The sequence below is a fragment of the Perna viridis genome, chromosome 6, assembly GCF_037379345.1.
Source record: "Perna viridis isolate PV_CMFRI_1.1 ecotype Kerala chromosome 6, ASM3737934v1, whole genome shotgun sequence".
NCBI classification, from domain to species: Eukaryota; Metazoa; Mollusca; class Bivalvia; order Mytilida; family Mytilidae; genus Perna; species Perna viridis.
The window spans coordinates 2,786,296-2,802,444 of record NC_142450.1 but is presented as its reverse complement, the minus strand read 5'-3'; the positions used below and the strand labels follow the sequence as shown (position 1 = coordinate 2,802,444).

Here is a 16,149-nt window from a genome sequence, read left to right as displayed (position 1 = left end):
CAAACTGAATGGGCACTTTGGATAGATTTAAATTTTAATTTGAATTTCTTTGTGTTCAATTGAATGTGTAATTTGAATAGATGTCTCATGGATTAGACAGTTGTTTGAAACGTCCCATTTTACCGGTGATTTCAATAGCCCATGTATTGATTTTTAACCATTTTTATTGTGCTTTATGAATACCTTAGAGGTGTAAGGACGTATTGTGCAATGTTTACTTCTCGGACATTATCATTGTTTTAATTATTTTTTTGGTTTTAATATTTTTTGTATTCAGTTTGAAATTTTGACTAACGTCTAAAGATTATACTGACTATCGTAAGGTTTACACGTTGTACAGTTGGAACGTTAATAGTTTTGAATGGTGTATTGCCTTTCATTTTTATTATAATTAGATTTTTATGGTCAACCAATTCATCACCTATAACAGATGAATTCTACCTTTTCATTAGTATGGGGCTGTATCAGGTAAACCGATTTCTTTTTCATACTTTCAATGTTTACATGTCGCGTGAACTTAACCTGATGTTATGGGGATCTATTGGGTACATCATTGACGAATTTTAATTTTCTCTCCATATTTTTATTTGTCGTTTGTTTTCTACGACTTTTTTTGGTTTAAATTTGAGACTTATATGATCGTTTAATATTTGTCTTTTGTTTTGAGCTACTCCTTTTTAAGAAGGTCTTATTTATTGTTCCATTCGTCGGGGTGTCGTCTGTATGCCATAAAGTGTTCTTCTTCTCCTTTAAATAACACTTCACGATCCGATCTTTACTAAGAGTAGTCCGACGTCTATTAACCTTCTCTTCCTTTTGTTTACATTACGTCTGGTCTTTGAACTGAGTGTTCATTGTATAACCCATATAGCGCCTCTTTTTTTTTTTTTTAGATCAATTTGATTCATCTAGTTGAACTTTTGTAACTTTCTTGATTTTGTAAGGTTGTTGTTTCTTAGATTAGGATGCACAATACTCCGCTCTAGTTTACACTTGTATTTGATATTCCGACGTTGTACGTTTTACGTTCTCAATACATCTGCTCGGTCTTTGTTCCGAAACCCTCTCTATACAGTTGCATTTATAGACGTCACATCTGTTGTATTGGCTTTTTTCTTTCCTCCAGCTGGTGTACCATGAGGTCTTTTTGGGGCCTCACTTTCTTTTTCAGTTCATTCCTTGGTTTGCATTATGCACAATCCGTCGTCCATTGCATGTGTAGGGCATTGCGACTGGTGACCTCTTCTGAATGAATCCCTCGATAGAGAATTATCTTGTAAATCTTTATTGCTCCATGTGCGTCCATCTCCTTTGTGAGTCGGCCAAAAAGTGACCACATATCCTTTTTCATGGCTATTTATACTTTTTCATCCAAGAACACAAGCTGAATTTCCCATGGGAAAATGTTGCTTCTCAATCTCAAGTTGTCGGGAGTGCATTGTTTCATGTCGATCAGTAAATACCAGGGGAGTTTGGCAGTGGCATACTCGTACGATTTCATAAAAGAGTTTGTCTTTTTGGGAACATTTGTTGGGCCATGGTCATGGCCTGTGATACGTCTCTGGGATTTTTAAAAGAACCAGGTAATGGGCATTCAAACTGATGGTTCTGTGATACTTGTTTTGAAAAGAATCTGAACCAACAACATGACACTTATATTTTTATGGTGAGAATATTTCGTGAAAATATGCGAGATAGATTCGGTGACCGAATTCATCATATCGTTTAGAATAAGCAAGTGTTTCTCTCTGGGATCCAAGGTGTGAAAGTCGGGGAGTTCTTGTACAAAGTCAACATCTTCCATGGTTCCATAAATGGTCGGGTACACATCGTAGCACCACGTTATCCGATCGGGTCTAGGCATCATCATGTGCTTCACGTTTTGCACGAATCGACGTACAAACATCGTTTTTCCACTTCCGGTGGGTCCTGCTATGACGCTGGTAAAGGGATGAGCCCACGGCATGAAATGGTCGTCCAAGTATCCTTTGGGTACGTCGAAAGCAAGGGGATCGTTTGTCGGATGTATGAAAAAGTTTTCGTCAGCTGAGTCCTTGGGCAAGCTTTCTTTAGTTTCATCCTGGATCAAATGCTGTAGCCCTTTCATCGAAGTATAGGGGTCTTGGCATAGTCCATTGTCATCAAAGTATCGTAGTCTAATAAACCAGTTTGCATCGATTCTGTCTTTCTAAGGTTGTTTTTTTTGCTGGACAGGATGCGTATGTGGACTGTATTGGTCAGTTTGCATGGTTTTCGTAATGTGATAGACGCAGCGATCCTTGCGATGGTCTAGAATAAGGAGAACACCTGGTTTCACTCCGATGGGGTACATCAATTAAAGCTTGGTTTCCATGAGTTTTCCTAAAATGACGTTTCATATTATACCCTCTTGTAAAGATCATCTTGCATTCTGGACAGGTCGTCGACATTTTGTAAACGACGACCTTCTTCTTCTACAGCTGAGAACAAAATGATAACAATTCTTTTTTACTTTTATTTTTGAGACTATTTTTTGCAAGTCTCGCTGATATTCCTTCCATACTCTAACCCCACCTTTTGAGGCTTGGTTTGGTTCTTTGTTCACCTTTCCTTTCTTTTGATCCCTAAATATTGACTTTTGACTCTTACCCCGACTCTTAACTCTAACGACTCTTTACTTCGACCCTTGACTCCTACCTCGACTATAACGACTCATGACTCCGACTCTTGACGACTCTGACTATAAAAAATAGAAAAAGAATCAGATCAATACGGATCAGACTTTCAGAACACTAGAGACTTGGTATTATAGTTAGTGTTAACACAATAGAAAAAAAAACTACTAGAACAAAGATCAGGGCTAGGGCTAGGGTTAGAGTAAGGGTTAGAAATAGGGTCAGAGACATGGTAAGAGCTATGGTGAGAATAATAGAAAATGTAAAAGAACAATATGAAAACGACTAACAGAACACTCTAGATAAGGGTTAGAGTTAGGGTCAAGGGTTAGTGATGAGATAATAGAAAAACAGCCACAGCAAAGATTAGGGTCAGAGTTAGGGTCAAGGGTTGGGATCATATGATAGAAAAAAACAGACATAAACAAGGATCAGTGATAGAGTTAAAGGGTAAAGGGTTAGGGTTAGTGCTAAACAATAGAATAATAAACAGAACAATAATACCGAAAAGACCTACAGAACACATACATAGTCAAATGACTTAGGGTTAGGGTTGATGAGGTGTATCGGTTTACATACAAAAGACAAGAAAAGAAAGTTAGGGTTTGTAATAGAAACATTGTCAGAGCAAAAGTGAAGACTAGACCTAAAAACAAACTACAAATAGTCACAGTTTTAAGCTAGATAATGTGTTAGGATAGGGTTATGGTAAAGTTGGTGTTGAGTAAACATAGAAAAGACCTGACTAAAGAGAGTTAGGGTAAAAGCTAGGATAAGTGTTACAGTGTGGGTTATAAGTCACGGGTTAGGGGAAGATTTAGTGTTAGAACTCGGGTATGTTCTTTGTTCTTGGTCTATTGTTCGGTATAGGGTTATGTCCACGCTTATGATTAAGTGTAGGGTTGGGACAAGGTCTTAGTATTTGTCTAGGGATAAGGTTATGTCTAGGATTAGGATTATGTCTAGAGATAGGTCTGGGTTAGGTTTCGGCTAAAGTTAGATCTAGACTTAGGTCTACGGCAAGAGTTTAGTTTATGGTAAAGTGTTGGGTTAGGGTTATGTTTATGGTTGAGGAAACATGATGATGTTTGTCAAAGTTTATGATTAGATAAGGTCTAGTGTCAAGGAAATTGTTAGAGTCAACCGTTAGTTATTGGCTCAGGTCTATGGCAAGGGTAAATTTTATGATTAAGTGTTTGGTTAGGCTTTGGGTTATGCTTAATGTTGGGATCAGATGTTAATATGTGTCTATGGTTATGGTTAAGTTAGGGTTAAGTTAGGATTAGGTTTAGAGATAAGTCTAGGTTAAGTTTTGGTTTAAGTTAGATCTAGACTTAGGCCTTTGATTAAAGTTATATCTAGAGTTACTTATGGGGTAAGAGTAAGATACATGTACTTGTATCGGTTCCGTGTTATGTTTAGGGTTAGTGTTTGGAATAGACTTACAGAGTTTGTATCAAGGTGAAAGTTGTTAGAGTCAACCGTTGGATCAAGGATCTGGTCTATGGTAAGGGTTAGGTTTATGGTTATGTGTAGATTTAGGGTTAGGGTTATTTTTAAGGTTAAGGTCGAATGTTGCCCTTTGTCTAGGGTTATGATTATCTTATGGGGTCAGGTCTCGATCGTTACTTTTTGAGGTTTCGGAGTTGTGACTTGGGTCAGTATTATATTTAGATAGTTAGCGTACGGGTCAAAGAACTAGGGTTAGAGTTTCTGATAAGATCCAGTGTCAAAAAATTTGTTAGAGTTTAGATCTACGTTCGGGTTAGGATTAGCTGTATGGTTAAGTAAAGGGTTAGGCTTAGGTTTATACTTAGGGTTGGGGTCAAGCAATGTTATTTGTCTAGGGTTAGGTTTAGGGCTATGGCCAATAAATGTGAGAAATAGTTACGGTTTGAGAAGTAGATACACTTTGAGGTCGAATAAAGTTAGTTGAAAGAAAAATGGTTAAGGATAGATTTAGGGTTGAATTTTCAGAATTGCGCAGGGTTACTTGTGTCAATCGCAGGTTTTGTATTGGTTAAGGCTTATTGTTAGACCTTTGTGTCATGAATGTTATTGTTAAAGAAATAACCATCGAGTGTTAAACCTCATGTCAGGTTAAAGGTTTAGAGTTAAAGATAGAAATAGTTAAGGTTAGGAGGAGTGAAGGGAAAAATTATAGGTGATTATAATCAGTAGAGACAAGAGTCGTTAGAGTCTGGAATCGTTAAAGTCGGGGGTAAGAATCAAGAATCGTTAGAGTCAGAATAGGAGTCAAGAGCCAGAGTAAAGAGGTGTAAGAGTCAAGAGTCCGAGTCAAGTCGGCGTCAACAGTAGGGGTAGGAGTAAAGAGTCGTTAGAGTCGGTGAAGGAGTCAAGAGCCAGAGTAAAGAGTCGTTAGAGTCAACAGTCGGGGTAGGAGTCAAGAGTCGGAGTCAAGAGTTGTTAGAATCGGACGTAAGAGTCAAGAGTCAATATCAAGGGGTCAAAAGAAAGAAAGGAGGGAGCAAAGAACAAACTATAGCCTGCAAAGGTGGGGTTAGAGTATGGAAGGAATATCAGCGAGAAGACTTGCAAAAAATAGTCTTAAAAGTAAAAGTAAAAAAGAATTGTTATCATTTTGTTCTCAGTTGTAGAAGAAGAAGGTCGTCGTTTACAAGATGTCGACGACCTGTCCAGAATGCAAGATGATCTTTACAAGAGGGTATAATATGAAACGTCATTTTAGGAAAACTCATGGATACCAAGTTTTAATTTATGTACCCCATCGGAGTGAAACCAGGTGTTCTCCTTATTCTAGACCATCGCAATGATCACTGCGTTTATTACGCTACGAGAACCATGCAAACTGATTAATACTGTCCACTTACGCATCCTGTCCAGCAAAAGACAACCTTAGAAAGACAGAATCGATGCAAACTAATTTATCAGTCAGACTACGATACATTGATGACAGAACTACACCAATATGCATTGAGAAAAGAGAAATGAAAAAACAAACAAAAAAAAAACAAAAACAAACAAAAACAAAAACAAAAAAAAACAAAAAAAAAACAAGATACTGTCGTGGATGGACTACGCCAAGACCCTTATACTTCGATGAAAGGGCTACGCCAATCGTTCCAGGATGAAACTCAAGAAAGCTTGCCCAAGGACCCAGCTGACGAAAACTTTTTCATACACCCGACATACGATCCCCTTGCTTTCGACGTACCCAAAGGATACTTGGACGACCATTTCATGCCGTGGGCTCATCCCTTTACCAGCGTCAAAGCAGGACCCACCGGAAGTGGAAAAACGATGTCGATTCGTACAAAACGTAGACCCGATCGGATAACGTGGTGCGACGATGTGTACCAGACCATTTATGGAACCATGGAGGTTGTCGACTTTGTACAAGAACTCCCCGACCTTCACACCTTGGATCCCAGAGAGAAACACTTGCTTATTCTAAACGATATGATGAATTCGGTCACTGAATCTATCTCGCATCTTTTCATGAAATATTCTCACCATAAAAATATAAGTGTCATGTTGTTGGTTCAGATTCTGTTCAACAAAAAAAGTATCACAGAACCATCAGTTTAAATGCCCAATTACTTGGTTCTTTTTATAAATCCCAGAGACGTATCACAGGCCATGACCATGGCCCAACAAATGTTTCCCAAAAAGACAAACTACTTAATGAAATCGTACGAGTATGCCACTGCCAAACCCCATGGATATTTACTGATCGACATGAAACAGGGCACTCCCGACAACTTGAGATTGAGAAGCAACATTTTCCCATGGGAAATTCAGGATGTATTCTTGGATGAAGAAAAGTATAAATAGAGATGAAAAAGGATGTGTGGTCACTTCTTGGCCGACTCACAAAGGAGATGGACGCACATGAAGCAATAATGATTTACAAGATAGTTCCCTGTCGAGGGATTCATTTAGAAGAGGTCACCAGTCGCGATGCCCTACACGTGCAATGGACGACAGAACGTGCACAATGCAAATCAAGGAATGAATTGACAAAAGAAAGTGAGGTCCCAAAAAGACCTCGTGGTACACTAGCTGGAGGAAAGAAAAAAGCCAATAAAACAGATGTGATTTCTATAAATGCAACTGTATAGAGAGGATTTCGGAACAAAGATCGAGCAGATGTATTAAGAACGTAAAACGTACAACGTCGGAATATCAAATACAAGTGGAAACCAGAGTGGTATATGGGATATACAACGAACACTTAGTTCAAAGACCAGAAGTAATGTGAACAAAAGATTAAATGGAAAAAAACAGCCTTGACGTCAACGATACTCGGACTACTCATAGAAAAGATCGGATCGTGAAGTGTTATTTACAGGAGAAGAAGAACACTTTATGGAACAGACCATTAAGCAGGACCCGGATTTGAAATACAGACGACACCTCGACGAATGGAACAATGAGTATGAATTGTAAATAAAATATAAAAGAAAAAATCTTGTGTAATAAAATTATACTAAAGGAAGACCTCCTTAAAATAGGGTAGCTCAAAACTAGACAAACATTAAACGGTCATATAAGTCTCAAATTTAAACAAAAAAAGGTCGTAGAAAACAAATGACAAATGAAAATATGGAGAGAAAATTAAAATTCGTCAATGGTGTACCCAATACACCCCATAAGATCAGGTCAAGTACACGTGACATGTAAACATTGAAAGTATGAAAAAGAAATAATCGTTTTACCCGATAGAGCCTCATAACAAGGGTCAAATTACGTTTGTGTGTAAGTGACTTGAAAACATACTATAGCAATAAAAAGTTCAGTCTCCTTATAATAACAAAAAGACAAACATTAAACGAGCACACAAGTCTCAAATTTAAACAAAAAAGGGCGTAGAAAACAAACGACAAATAAAAATATGGAGAGAAATTTAAAATACGTCACTGGTTCACCCAGTTGACCCCCAAAACATCAGGTCAACTACACGCGACATGTAAACATTGAAAGTATGAAAATGAAATCGGTTTACCCGATAGAGCCCCATAAAATGAAAAGGTAGAAATCATCTGTTATAGACGATGAATTAGTTGACTTTAAAATCAATTATAATAAAAAGGAAAGGCAATACACCATTCAAAAGCGGTAAAGTGTACAACGTGTAAACCTTACAATAGTCAGTATAATCTTTAGACGTTATTCAAAATTTCAAACTGAATAAAAAAAATATTAAAACATCCATTGCACACAATTCAAAGAAATTCAAATCAAAATTTCAAATCTATTCTAAGTGCCCATCGACATTATTACAGAAAGACAATTAATTTACAGTTAACTTACAAAAATAATATAAAAAAACAATTAACGTTAATAAAAAAAAATATATATATAAGCAAAGAGAGATAGCTATTGTCATAATACACCCTCTTTTTTTATACTTACCTGTTTATAGTATACTGTATAATGACACTAATTAGAACACTTAATGAGCATACCTATGGAGGTGGTTTCCCCCTCCCAACCTTTAAGCCCCTCTTCCTACATCAAAAGGTCCCCATGTTCCCTTCATTGGTCATGGGTCCCCCCCCATCTAAGTCCGCTTCCGGTCACCCAAGATCCACTTCTGGTCATACCCAAGGTCCACTTCCGGTCCCCTCCCTCTACCGGTCACATCCGGTCCACGGTTACCAGATATGACATTATGCGCATGGGCATTGGGGTGCACCAACTTAAAAATTCTAATCGTTTCCTACATCTAGACTACTTGTCTTGTATTTTCTATGTTGCTAACTGCCTTACTTCGACCTTTGGGCATGACGAACTTGACATTTGTCAAGTAACATCAGTATCCTTTATTTTTACAGGAAAATATGTAATATACAATTCAAGCCCCCCCCCCCCTTTACACACACACACACACAAGAAAATAAAGGATTAAAAGAAATTCGTGACTTATCTGCAACTCTCTGTTTTTGTTTGTTTGTTTGTTTGTTTTTTTCAATTTAAGCTTATCTTAAACTTCTAGAGATTGATTGCTTAATTGAGTTTCTTTATTTTCCTGAAAAGATTGAGATTTACAAATTTACGTTCACGAACATTTCTTTCGCTTGACAGTGTGACGGGGTGATATATTTATACACTAGCCTGAAACAATTCTACCTAAGACTTCTATCTAAAGAAAAAACAACCCGTGATTACATGCTTTAGTATGAAATATTATAGAACACTATACATTTGAACAAACATGCTTGCTGGTGAATAAGGGGAATACATGATGAACCCCTTTTTATCTCTTATTAACGATCTTTGTACGGAAGATGAAAGGAAGACATTTTTTTCTACATAAGTAACACAAATATTGAAGTCAGGAAAATAATAAATATAGTCATTACGATTAAACATTTATTCCATTATTTCTTGCAGAAAAAAATAAAAAAAAAGGGGGATTTAACATTACTTCTTTATCCCGATTTTCTGTCCGTATGTACTAAATAGTTAATTCAGTGTAACAATCAATAGGTTAAAATAATGAAATGATCAACCAACACTGTACAATCTAATCTAGACATGAATTATTATCTGAAAGTACATGGCTTGCGTGCCGGAAAACAATAATATGTATTGTTTGACGGTTGACATTTGATTCTATATTTACAACAATTGAACGTCAGTCACGCAAGAAAGTAATGGAGAGTTAGGAAGTTAGAAGGCAAACATACCTCGATAGATCAGTAAGTTTTAATTCAGTAGTTTTAAGTTAATTAGCAACTTGGTGCACTCGTTCGCTACAATATAAAACTGACTAGACAGTGCCGCCGGTGGTAGGGTAGGGGGAGGGTTCGGGTGTTGACCCCCTCCCTTTATTGAAAACTTTGTTAACTTTAATATTTGAACAATAAGAGCAAATGGTAGCCTTAAAACCCCATTTAAAAATTGATAGATTGGGCAACGTCCCTTTAAAAATAATGTATCTGCCCCTGTAGATGCACCACCGTTTTGTTCGAATAAAAAAAAAGTACTATGGTGTATAAATATTTTTCAACTTGAAAAAAGACTGAAAGACGCGTATGGTATTAACCTGACCAACAATCATTTTTACAGAATTATTTCCCTTAGGTGTTGTGTGCCTCTTTCATATTCTGATTAATCGGAAATGCAATTTAACAATCTTAATGGCCATTAATATATCGTGGGCTAAATATGTGTATTTACAGTTGTGATCACTTCTAACCTCTGTTAAATTCTGTCAGAATCTGTCAGGAAAATTGCTCTACATGTACGACAGTAGTTAGAACAGAAATCCTGACTGATACTGAGAGGGTCTGAAAGAGGCTGTCCTGGGTCAGGACACATTTTGCTCTATTCCCCAATAGATCATGACAGAAACTGTCCTGGGTCGTGACAAAGAAAATACGAAAAGCTATTCTAAACTGTCATACATGTACCACTGGACAAATACTAACACTAAATCTTTCTATTCTGTTTGACGTAATTTAGAACAGGAAGTCGGCGATTAATAATGGAAAATATATCGAAAAATTATATCATGAATAGGGATAAAAAACAGTGATTTGATAATTGCATGCATTTTCAAAATATACTGTTATTAGAATTAATGTTTTTTAACTATACTTTTTATCACATAGGCACATTATCATTTTGGAAAATTAAGTCCCCTGATAAAAATAATAATAAAAAAAAAATAAATAAAAAAATATATATATATAAATAAATAAATAATTTCAGACTGACACGACGTGATTTGGTTGGCAAATACTACATTCCTTCATACACACTGAGTTATTCAAAATACAAAAAACAATTTAATAAATTTTATAACTTGCAAGTTAACAATGGACCAGGACGAAACCTGACACCTACCTCATATTACTCATGCTGTTTCCGTAGAACTGGCTCTGCTTCTAGAACTGTTTACGTAGAACCAGCTCTACTAGAACTGGTACGCCACACATTTACTCGATTCTTAGATGGAGTTGAAAAAAAAAACCAGTGTCTAAATTATTTTAGGCTTAATATCTCATTGTTCAAACATAAGGGAAGATTATTTTGAGACAGTATGGACATCATTATACCCTTGTCCACCAGTTCGTTTATTTTATCTTTAATCGCGATTTTATTTTTCTTATCGACTACATCGCAAAATGATTTTAAATTTGGTACACATATTTATCATAAGGAGTTATTCGTAGGATTTTTGGGTGTAATAATTTATTCTGACCTACAAGTACATGTATCAAAACTAAAAACAAAAGACAGAAAGCATGATTCTCCTTAAAGAGCCATTGAAGAAAACAAATAATTGCAAAAAGTAATTTGCGACACTTCATAAATCTTCAAAAGGTGTTCTTACATGATAATAATACACCTCTGATGACCAATTAACATTTCATTGGTACAGTAAAACCTGTCTAAACCGTATCCTGGATAAACAAGCAACCTGTGTAAAACCGACATCTTCTGAGGTACCTTCATTTATAGATCAATTTTAGTTCTTTACAAATATGTGTAAAACGGAACGTACACCTTCATCGAACAATTCTCTCTGTCCAATATAGGTTCGGCTTACAGAGGTTTGTTTCCATGTTACGTTGGTTCAATCGATATTTGTTTTGCATTGATACTTTATGTACGTGTATATGTTATACGTGTTACTTGCTATACATGTAGCATGTTATGTATGTACATGTACTACATGTAGGAGTTTATGTGTTTATTGCAGAAGTGGTTACAGTATACACTTGAAAAACAATTATTGTTTGAGGTTCATGTTATCCAAAATATGGACATGAGTGAAAATTATTTAATTCGAGACTTAGAGTACAATGAAATTGTCTCAAAAAATTCTTCCGATGATTTTGAAGATTCGGATTTTGGAAACACATTTGGAGCGGACATGCGTTGTGATGGGAAATCAAATTTACAAATAATAAAGAAATGTGTCCACATGGCTGATGTAGACGATGATGTCATTCAGGTATTTCCTGATCAAAAGATATTGGAGGAAATTGAACTTCAACGGCGACTTCGAAGGGAAAAACGCAAAGAGAGAACTAGAAAATGTAAAGAATTTTCACAAACTTTAAGATACTCAACTCATTCTTCTCGAAATCAAATAAAACCGGAGACTGATACAAATGAACTAACCAACAGTGAGCTACTGCGATTCTGCACTTTCAGAAGAGTTTCTCGAAATGATTATCCAAGTATTGAAAAAAATCGTAATATCTCCAAGAACGCTCTAGCTAAAGAATGCTATGTCCCCATTGGATACAAGAAGAAAGCGGTAATGCTTGTTCACAGCCGAAGTTTCCTGCAGACTACTTCGTAACTTTATTTACTATCACTTACACTGTACCAAGCCCCGGAACAGCGTCTGACGGTCAAAATTTAATTTTAATTAGACGCTGCAGCCAGCTCTCTCAGAAAATGCAAGAATCTTGCAAAGTGAAATGATTTTGCTCGACGTTATTCGTTAATGTACGAGTATTCAAAAAAATTTCTGCAGTGGTTAATAAGAGAGGAGAATTAAGATCGAACGACTACGGCTGTGTGGAGCCTGACATTGTATCATTAATAAAACTGTCCTGCAGTTCTGAATTTGATCTTACCAAAGCCTATATTTTGAATTGGTTCGGTGTATGAAATACCTCTTTGTATGTCTTTCTTGATCGGTACTGACTTGAAAGCAACTTCATTTGAATTTGTACCAGAAGCTCCGCTCATTCACAAAAATAAATATAACAATAGCCCCTTTTGAATAGAACCTTTTGTGGTACGTTGATGAACATGCAAAATATACGCCAGGGAATAACAAAATGATTTTCTTCGCGGCAGTGTTTGAATATTTTGTTTCATACTGACTTCCTCGATCTCTGGTTGTTATATGCGCAATAACTTTATAGCTGATCTGATCAGAAAGAAAGGATATTGTTTGGCTAGATCCTTCAATCTCAGTTTCCGCAATATAGATGACGTGTTATCTTTAAACAATCCTAATTTCGGGGATTTGATACATCGCATCTACCCAAAAGAACTTGAGATAAAAGATACTACAGACACTGTGAAGTCGGCCTCATATCTTGACCTACACTTAGAAATCGATGGTAAAGGAAAACTACTGACCAAACTTTACGACAAACGTGATGACTTCATTCAGAATTGTCAACTTTCCTTTCATCTGTAGCAACATCCCTTCGGCTCCTGCGTATGGAGTGTTCATATCACAACTCATACGTTATGCCAGAGCTTGCCGAAACTACGCAGACTTTTTGTATCGCGCTCGAACTCTAACAAATAGGCTTCTGGAACGGTTATGTTGCTACAAGATTGAAGTCATCACTACAGAAGTTTTATGGTCGTCATCATGAACTCGTGGATCGTTATGGTGTATCCATCAGCACCATGAAAACTGATTTATTCAACGGGTCATAGTTTTCTTTCCTCGTTTGTCTATCCCGGACTTGACTTTTTATGAGCAACTCGGCGGGTGTTTCTAGAAAAGCAGAGGACGCTTACCCTACCGGTGCACCTGGACCATGCTCCCAGTTTTTAGGGAGTCCGAGTTGCTCATTTACTTTTGTTACTTTGTATGTATGATTTTAGTTACTTTATGTTCTTTGCTGTGTATGTCTGTTTTCCATGTCTGGTCTTTCTCCCTGGATTACATTCTTTTGATTACCGCTATAACCTTGGTTCCCTTGATTACTCTTTAGAGGATATTTTTTTAAAGGTTTTAGTTTTTGTGCATGTGAGCTTGATTATTATCATTCAGAACCTCAAAAACAAACAAACAAACAAAAGAACAAAAACAATCATAAATATTGCAGAATCTTCGACTGAATAAATAGTTATCTGTATGAAAACATCTAATTAATAACTGAAACATCAGACAAGATTTCGCTTGAAGATGTTGAAAACGGCTGATTCTGGAATTTGTTACTGAAAATTGTGGACATATACAAATGTAATCAATAAACGTTATAGTAATTACCATTATTAGAAATAACTTGATATTGGAAGTCACTGCCCGTCCCTGGAACCAGGCCGTTGATGTTGAAACCCACAAAAGTTTTCTGTCAAAACTTGTCTGTAATAATGTAGTGAAAACTGTCACGACAAAAGTGCAAGATGATCGGACGAACGATTAAACGGACGAATGGGTGCAATGAAGCTTTTACAGTGTAGGTGTCTCGCATGCATGGTACGTACGTACCTAGACACACGCTAAATGCTCAGCAGCGAACGCATGATAAACGAACGCTATCAGTTTTGTTAGAACTCCAAATTTCGGAAAGGAAAACTTTCTTTTAATTCTTTGGATAATATTATATTAAAAGTATGATTATTATGTATTTTATAACCTTAAAACCACTACAGATATTTTTGTATTTATAATATATTGTATAAGCCTATCATATAAAAATAGCGCGGCGGATTGTTGTTCTATCGAATGAGATCTTCTAGTTATTTTCTATATGTACATGCACACGTAAGGCTAGTTCTCAGAAGATGTTTATATAATTGTATGAACGTATTTCTTTTCTCCTTAATAATATAAATATCTTTCATGTTTTTTAGTATTGTCTATTATAAGTTTTGGCACGCAGTAAATTAAAACCCAATTATCTAGTTAAGAATATTAATAAGAGTATGATAATGAGTAATTTAGTGGGGCGATAATAAGGGTCATTTATGGGCTGTCCATGTAAAAATTAGGCAGATCCTATGATATGGGTGGCACAGAACCAGTTTTATCCCACTGATTTTTTTTTTTTCGTTCCAATGTAATGTTTATATTATACATTTGTATGTATGCCATATGGTATAAAATTTGATTAAATCGATAATGGGTGGCTTAGAAAATGAGATTAAAGTTCCCTAACAAATCAACAAAATTTTGTATAAAATGAAGAGTTGTCTCCCTTTCTCTATGAAATTCAATGCTTTCTATGTAATTTCTCTTTGACCGTTGAAGTAAGTATAAAACCAACATTAAACTTTGAGAAAAAGGATGTATTTGTGATATGAAATGTGAGAAATGTGTGAAACTTTAGAAAATAAAATTTATCATGTGCGATCCGACCCACTGCATGGTAATTGCATGGACACCCACTTTATAGTACACGGTCTTGAAGCTTAAGGTTCTCACGACGAGTCTCTGTTTTTTTTTACTTTTGTGAATTTGTTTGTATTTGTTTTGTGAATCTGAAACTTGATTCGCTATTTTGTTTTATTGTGTAGATTACTTTATCAAAGTGTTATTGCAAGAGAACATCAAAAAAAGTTACTGCGAACAATTAAACCTAACATATGATTAATCATTTATGCCCATAACATGATTTAAGAATGGATATGACAATTGCTAAAAAAACTGAATAACTGAAGAACGAAATGATTTATATTTGATTAATTTAATGTATACATTAAATGGTGGCATTTTTGTGTATACTGAATACGGTATTGTCAAAATCTGTATCACATAAAGTATCAACCCTAGACTCCCATATAACCCCAGGGGCCATCATCCCTTGCCATGATATAGATCGACTGTTGTTAAACGTCTCAAGGAGTTTACCTACTACATATCACTCCCAGGTACATGTATTATACAATGTAACTTGAAATAAGTCAAAAGATATAAGATAAACGGCACAGTAACCATGTGCACTTTCAATTTTCATCAATCTTTTGTTAAAAGAGCAGAAAAAGTAGTAAGACACGATTTCTTACATGTAAGTTTGAAATTTGTTAGAGGGTTGAACTTTATGCTAATGTTCAGATGTCCGGACTTAGAATGCAAGTTCAAGTACAATCTACTATATATTCATCTATTTAATTATATCAATATTTTGTTTATTATTCCAAAGTGTTCAACAGATTTTTACAATAAAATAAAGCATGGTTTCATTGTCATCATTTACATTTGAAATGCAATCCTAAAAAAACAAATAATTGCGAAAACAAAGAACAAAATCAACAACCATATAAGAACTGCTCATCACTAATTCTTTTGATATAAATGAAATCGACCGTTTTCAAGCCATCAAACAAATTGGAAGTGTCCAATATTAAGGCATTATGTTTCTAGATTTTGTTGCCAGCAAATGTTGCAGATTCGTGTCAGGTCCTTCATTGTCTCCTTTCTCCGATCCATTGAACTTCTGCTTTCTAAATTCAAGTAGTTAATTATTCATAAATTATTATATAAATAGCAGTGATTTACCGAATGTTCCCTGTGTAATCAGATAATTCACACTGAAAACGTCAAAAAGAACCACAACATGTTTATTAAACCGCCTTTCACAAAACTTGAATTTTATGTTGATAATAGCAGCAAATAATTGAGGAAATCTCTAATACAATGTATAAAGTAAACAATAGTCCATGGGCTGGGATTTTCATCGTGCACCCCTCCCCCCACACTCATCATTATCATTGTGATTTTCATGTACCTTAAAATTTTATAGCTCCCATTGCCGCATGAAATTGACGCCAAAGAATATTCTCGGCTTCTTTTTCA

General features: G+C 35.7%; 1 long non-coding RNA gene across 1 annotated transcript; it reads left to right on the top strand.

Moving 5' to 3' along the window:
* Positions 1-9,202: 9,202 nt before the first annotated feature.
* LOC148613216 (uncharacterized) lies at positions 9,203-15,531 on the top strand. The gene is made up of 2 exons (XR_015923293.1): positions 9,203-9,340; positions 11,350-15,531. It is a non-coding gene; the product is annotated as an uncharacterized LOC148613216 (long non-coding RNA).
* The last annotated feature ends 618 nt before the right edge of the window (positions 15,532-16,149 follow it).